The 7,456-nt window shown below is 42.7% G+C and overlaps 1 protein-coding gene across 2 annotated transcripts in view; it reads right to left on the bottom strand.

Annotated features, from left to right (window-relative positions):
• Tao (Serine/threonine-protein kinase Tao) overlaps positions 1–3,506 on the bottom strand; it is an 18,556-nt gene extending 15,050 nt beyond the window's left edge. Inside the window, exons 1-3 of one of the 2 annotated variants that reach the window (XM_037233103.1) lie at positions 3,306–3,506; positions 2,649–2,754; positions 1–27 (exon numbers count right to left, since the gene is read on the bottom strand). The exon at positions 1–27 is cut by the window's left edge and continues 81 nt beyond it. The gene's annotated coding sequence lies outside the window, so the exon portion shown is untranslated. The remainder of the gene's footprint in view (positions 28–2,648; positions 2,755–3,305) is intronic. The other variant, XM_037233102.1, reaches the window with a different exon arrangement.
• Between the last annotated feature and the right edge of the window lie 3,950 nt (positions 3,507–7,456).

Here is a 7,456-nt window from a genome sequence, read left to right as displayed (position 1 = left end):
TACTCTCACACTTGGAAGCCCTTTCACCTGGAAAACATCAGAAACAGTTAATGCCTGCTGCCATCCGAAATCAGTTTAGGCCTTAGGAAGGCCTGCAGGCCACAACAATTAACCACAAGGGTCACACTGCACCAGTTGATAATATTCAACATGATGTGGTACTATGCAGCATTCCAATCACTCAAAAGAACACATGCAATAATCAAAATAGCTATGCAGGAGCTTGAAATGATATGTCCTGAAGAACTCAACTTGATAACACACTCTGAAATAAATTCAGTAGAGAAACATAATTTTCATGGATGAGACAATTATAAACCATAAAGGAACTCAACTGTCAGCATAACCTCTAGCTGATTTTGAAAGGCTTAGATCTCCCCATAACATACCCACTTCAAATCAAATGAGTACATTTGGGCCCTAGACACTCTGCAGGAGCAGCTGCCAGTCCAATCATAGGCTGGAGTGATGCTTTAACCATCTGCTACCAAAATTATTTTGTTTAACATTTTCCAAGGGTCTGTTCTGAACACTATTAAGGACTAGTCTGTGTGTGATGGTCATGAGCCTACAAATATTTCAAAGATAATACTAATACAAGTTTAAATAAAAATACCAAATGATTTAAGTCAACACATCAATAAAAATATGAACTTAATGTTAATTGGAACATTCTCTTTGAAGGTAGTATATTAATTTAACAAATGGAAGCTTAACCTAGCCAGTCCTGATCCATTACACAGCTGACTTTGCTCACTCCATAATAATTTTGCAAGGGTTTGAGATGATCTTAACTCCTGAAAGGAATCAGACAGAAACAAATATAATGCAATATAGTGAGCTGCCAATAGTCAGGTTCCCCATTACTGTTAATGCAAATGACCCACTACAAACAATCATGTTCAATACCCTGCTATCACAGTACTTGCACAAGGTACCCAATGACCAGCTACAACCTTCATGTCATTATTTCTGATGGTCCATCCTGAAAATACAGACACAAAGTTAATCTACAACTGATTGTTTTCAAGCTTACACACTGTGCTGTCTAGGTCCCAGTGATACATTTGTGGACATCTGCTCTAACTATGGCTATCTCAGCTACACCCACAAAAAGGCAACATGTTCCCCTAACTTGAAATCTGCTTGGAGAATACTGCTAATCCCAGTTAGGGGTGCACAAACATTGTAGTACCACCAACTATGCTAGCATATTTGAATCCTCAAAATGGCAGAACTCTCTGCTGTAGCCTTGCAACCAGGCAAACTGCACAGAATCTTGCAAAAACAGAAATAGTTTGATAGGCCTGCACCAGCTCTGGCTGACAGCACTTCCCAGAGCAATAAGTTTGGCCTCTAGGGAAACCAAACTGGACATTTCTTGTGAGGCAAAGGTTCCAAATTGGCATATCCACATCTGGATCAAAAACTGACTCAGCAATTTCTGCCAGGTTCTGTAAATACACATTGCTATCATTAGCATTATACAGGCCAAGGGGCATAAGGCTGATAGCCATATCCTTGAAAACATATGTATCATAGTATTATACAGGACAGCCATATAGATAATATTTTGTGTCCCCTGCACCTATCTAGCCATTGTCAGAAATATTATTATTGCAACACCATAACATCCTTCAGGTTGACATCTGATGGTTCATTCAGGTTCAAAAAATGTTTAAATATACTGATGGCAGATTAAATAGTCAAATACAACTATATTAATCAATGTCAACATGGAAAACTTGCTTCATATACAGCTAGAACACCTTCAGCACTGAAAATTGTGACATGTATATGAAGAGGCATCAGGGATACACCTTCTTCATTGCCTGCCAATGACAGCAGAAATTCCCAGAACCACAATGTTCTGGGAACTTCAAAATTAGCATATCAATTTTTAAAAACACCATCTTCTGGCTAATTAAAGAAGGATATCATATATACACATATATATATATATATATATATATATATATACATATATACATATATATATATATATATATATATATATATATATATATATATATATATATATCACATATATATTGCACAATTTCATGCACCCACATTACAGCAAGTTTTTCCAATCCAGAGACAATGATATACAACTGGTGGCATTTTAACAGTCACCTGCTGGTATCCAATAACCCATTGGGTCACATCCATTTTTTACAAGTGCATGTGATATAACTCAGACTGTTATTCAGGGATTACAAATGAAATAAAAATGAAACAAAGTGAGCTTTAATAACATGGACCAACTCATCCAGTCATCCATGACTGATACAACCTATCACATCCAAAGGCTGACCATACATTTCATGAGACAAGTGTCGCCTATCATGTCAGAAGATCTGATCAGTATAAAACAAGCAACCAAACTCAGTGCCTTAAATACATATCATGTTACTATGTCAAAGGACTATAGTCAAGGGACACCTTTTATTGGTGGTTACCATTTTAATAAAGCAATGGAATAAACCACATAATAAAGGACCAATAACACACTAAACATCATTTTTATTCAAGTATAAATGATATGCTGAGAAAGCAACTGTATCCTTGGTCAACAGCCACTTCTTTACAATGCATGGTTACACAGCTAGCAGGAATGGGAACATAGGGTAAAACCCCTAACAAACCTTAAATTTGATATTACCATCGATGCCGCTTGGGAAGAATAACCCCAACACGTCCAAATCCTCTCTGATTCTTCCCTATCACCCCATTTTCTGCTCATCCACTTCACTGTTGAAGATCAAAGAATGAATACAAATAAGTTTACAACTATCAGTGATGGGACCACAACCACAAGTGAGGGTCCATATTCAGCTGGTGGGGCTCCAGCCCAACTTTGACATGAAACTGGCCAAATCTGAGAAAGGTCTTTCATCATTTGGAGACAATTAAGCTCATTTTTTCCAGCTCAGGCTCACCAATTGACTTTGAAGATTCAGAGCACACATACAAGGTAGCACTTCTGTTAAACAACATTGGAAAATACTTTGAATGCACTTCTTTATTCAATGTTATATACCAAATGATTGCACACTTTATTACCCTTCAAAATAAACCCTGTGCTGTTTGTTCTCTGTCTCCCAGACCCACTTCTTCAACACAACGAGGGAGACAATTGTGACGCTTTAGGGTGTGCCTGTCCAACAAGATGACTCCTTGCGTGCATTTTTGGACGACTGACGTTATTCCCGCACCATTTATCGAACACAACAGAGCAGGAAACGTATTCCAGGAAAGCGATTACGAGACAAAGCATGCAGATACAACGAAAATCTTTGTACCTTTTCCGCAGATGCCAAGTGGCCAAACCCACCGCGATGTCGAGCGGTGTGAACGATGAGGCGAACCTACGACATCTGAAGATAAAGGTAAATTGAAGAGGTAACAGCGGGACGAAAAGCCTCCGATCCCACTATCCTCTTTTGATTCCAAACAAAACAAAAAAGGAAGAACGAGACAAACCAGCCCCGATAGCAAAATGGCGCAAGAGTGCGCATGCGCGAACTGAAAACATCTGTGTTCGGATGCAGCATTCGTCGTGAATTGTTGTACAAATCAGTAAACAGAAATATAGCAAATAAAGATCAGTTATCAAAATAAAATTACTTTATATAAAATCAGGTTCAATTTTCTATTATTAGAGGTTTTATATTTCATGCCTATAAGTTAATGTACTATTTGATTTTTGTGTCAATGTGGTTGCACTAAGACAAAAGTGACGCTAACTGTTTTCATTACTGCATTTTTGCACGCACCCGTCTTGAAACTCTACGTGGTTTAGGATTTGCTCGGCCTTACAGGTAAAGGGAAAAAAGTTTACTTCAAGAAACGCTGCTTTTCAGCATAAATTAGTGTCAATTTCAGTTCGTTAACCAAGCATTGATGCCGTCTAAGACTTCAGGTAATGTTGATGTTACGCTGAGCGGCAAATACTTGGCTAACTAGGTGAAATTATGCGATGGGATTCACTTATCACAGGAAAAGATGATGTGTGCTTGGAAGCCACAACAGTGACGGTGTGAGGAGAAGGGAGACAGGAATCCTCTGCCGTCGTTTCTTTTTGAATGTTTTTAGCAGTTACAACTTAATGGCAATGGAAGAAGATTCTTCTGCTGTCACTTCTTAATGAATGTCTGTTGGCAATTACAATGAAAGTGATCAAGACAAAGAAACAGAAATGGGCAACCATTTGTAATGAATCTGCAATTTTCTGCTACCTAATAGTTGTTATCAGTTGATAAATTGATAATGTATTGATCACTTTGATGAATCACAATTGTGCCTCTTGGCCTTAGCAGGTATGTGAAGTTACTTGATATGACTGATGTTCCTTAAGACTGTGACTTAATATTTGGGTATTAGCTGTGCATTTATGAGCCTTCAGGATGATGATCTGAAAGATGATCTCCAGCTGAAGTACAGTAGATGAATACATAGGGTATCAGAAGGTATATTGTATCCAAATTAAACTAAAATTAAAATTCCAGTCATTGTCATTGTCTGCATCCTATAGCCAGACTGTAAAAAGTGTTTCGCCAAACGCGTGGAGTGTGACAGTCACACCACAGCCAAAATTTCAGTGCACCTGCACATTACATTCCAATGCTCTGGGTTCTGCATACAGCACTGCCATTATCAGAGCGTGAGTTCAAAATGTAGAGTCATTGTCATTCTTAGGAAGTCATTTTACACAAAATTATGCCTGAAACACCTTTTACACTAAAAAATATAGCATATTTCCTGGCCTGATATTGGCACACACAAGCGCAGGGTTCAGCCCACTAATGTTAGCAGGTGTCTGACATAGACACACAGTGGAGACACTTTTTTGAAGCTGGCTCTGCAGTGCTCTTTCCCTGATTTTCTGTTGCACTGAGAAGTGCATGCCAATGCCATCATCAAAAATGTAACTCAAGACACTGCTGGGAAAGTGGAGGAAGACTGGCTATCCACCAGCACTAACCTTGTTAAAATGATAACCAGTTAATATTAACAGTGATAGTTAGTTGGTAATGACTAGTATCAGTGGGAAGCATGAGTACATATGGACAGGACAAACTCTGGGACAAGTTAAAATGATAATTTCAGAATATGTTAAGTTTTAAAAATGATGGCTGATGTCCCCCCCCCCCCCCACCTCCACACACCATTACCTACAATTTGATTCAGAATAATGCATATTAGCAGAAGAAAGGAAGATTCAGCCACCATCTCAAGATATGCATAATCACACCACATGCCTCTACCAGATAACCAACCAAAAAAATGTTTTCAACTTCATCTTGACTCATCCAAAATAAGGCCAAGTCTGAGGTCCTCTAACTGCAGACTCTGTCTGGCTGACTCTGGTTTCTTATAGCTGTAGTACTTATATGCATCATTTAGAATGTTTGCCCCAATCATGTAGCATGTCACCTAGGTTTTATACTAAGGTGTATTATACATAAACCAGGCATCCATCAATATAGACCCTCATGTTTCCTCTTCATCCCATCCTCAGTTCCACACCCTTTTTCTCTCTCCTTTCATAATATTCCATATTCCTGTCTCTCCCCCCCCCACTTCTAAATTCCTCTTACTCACCAGCTTTCCATCATTTAAGGGAATGTGACACATATCAGTGCACACCCAGTCATGCTACTGTTATTGTAGCTGTAACTGTTTAAAGTAACCGCCGCCCATTTGTCCAGGCGTCACCATGCCGTTGCCCCCTGGAATACGGCCGGCGGGTCTCTCCGACTCTGACTCTGACTCGGACGATGGGCTGGTAACGGCCGTCTCACCGGCACCGACCAGTCGGGCGGGCAGACAGCAAATCAACGGAGGTGGTCCTCAGGTCAGGTCAAGGGCCCAGCTCCGGATCGGACCACAGGCTGGCGGCTGTTGCGCACAGGCGCCAGCCGATGGGACGCAGTTACATAGGTCGCAGGCGCGGTGAGATACTTGTCTTTGTGCACGCAGTGGCATGGCGTGATTGAGGTGCGTGATGTTATTCTTGTAATTTCCTGGGTGTATTTTCATTATTTTTGGTTGTTATGGGTTTCATATTTCGCATTTCTGTTTTTCCAATTTTGCTTTGAGCTTAGGGCGACAACAGACTATTGCATTTCACAGCACAAAGCGTTTATTGCGAGTTTTGCAACATATCAGTCTTTTTCTTGTTGCTCGTTCAGCAACGGTCAACGGTCAGCAATCCGATGACGACTCGCACTAAAACTGACTCAGATGGCAGGCTAAACTCATAAAAATATCACGTTTTGACTGCGTGCTGTGCGACTGCTGTCCATTTACCCCAATGCTGTTGAGACCGCCGACTGTCTGCTGCTGCGCCACGAGCGCAGCCGTCCCTCTGACGGCGCTCCTCTGCGCCGGCAGACGAACGGTGGCGCGCCGACGTTCCTGACGCGGCCGCGGCTGCGCCCCGATGTCTGCAATCCGCCACTCGAGGACTTCCGTACCGCCATTGCTCAGGGCAGCCTGGCCGACGTCAAGATACTGGTCAACCAGGGTAAGTAGAGGTGCAGGGGATGTGGAGTCAGACCGGAGCAGCTGTTGGGATGGGACAAGAAGAGAGGGTGGTTGCGCTCTCAGAAAGAGAGAGAGAGAGTAGGAGAGAGAAGAAGGGAGAGAGAGAGGAAGTCGCGAGAGAGCGATAGAGAGATATCAGTCGTATATCGCTCTCGATATCTATATCTATGATATAGCTCACTCTCTCTCTCTTCTCTCTCTCTCTCTCTCTCTCTCTCTCTCTCTCTCTCTCTCTCTCTCTCTCTCTCTCTCTCTCTCTCTCTCTCTCTCTCTCTCTCTCTCTCTCTCTCTCTCTCTCTCTCTCTCTCTCTCTCTCTCTCTCTCTCTCTCTCTCTCTCTCTCTCTCTCTCTCTCTCTCTCTCTCTCTCTCTCTCTCTCTCTCGCTCTCGCTCTCGCTCTCGCTCTCGCTCTCGCTCTCGCTCTCGCTCTCGCTCTCGCTCTCGCTCTCGCTCTCGCTCTCGCTCTCGCTCTCGCTCTCGCTCTCGCTCTCGCTCTCGCTCTCGCTCTCGCTCTCGCTCTCGCTCTCGCTCTCCCGCTCTCCATGACGTTGGTATGGATCTTGTCGATACGTTCCACGTTGCTCCCCAGGCATATCAGTGAACCAGCCGCTAAAGAACGACTGGTCGCCGCTGCTGTGCGCCTGCGCCGCCTCCACGCCGGCCGTCGTCAGCTACCTGATCGCACAGGGCGCCGATCCAAACGCGCACAAAGGTAGCTTCTAACGGTGTGTCCAACCCTTGGCAGGCGGGCATGGTAGGCGGCCATTTCAGCCGGAATGCGGGTGTGGGGCGGCTGAACATGCCAAGCAGGGACTCTTGTTATGACTGTAGAACTGGCAGGGAAAGTCGGATTGGAGACCCATGCATGACAGAAATGCGTGATGCATTTGTGGCCAAATATGTGA

The sequence above is a fragment of the Pollicipes pollicipes genome, unplaced genomic scaffold (genome assembly GCF_011947565.3).
Source record: "Pollicipes pollicipes isolate AB1234 unplaced genomic scaffold, Ppol_2.1 Scaffold_7231;HRSCAF=8579_pilon_pilon_pilon, whole genome shotgun sequence".
NCBI lineage: Eukaryota > Metazoa > Arthropoda > Thecostraca > Pollicipedomorpha > Pollicipedidae > Pollicipes > Pollicipes pollicipes.
Note: the sequence above shows the minus strand (reverse complement) of the source record. Positions and strands in the feature narration are given on the sequence as shown.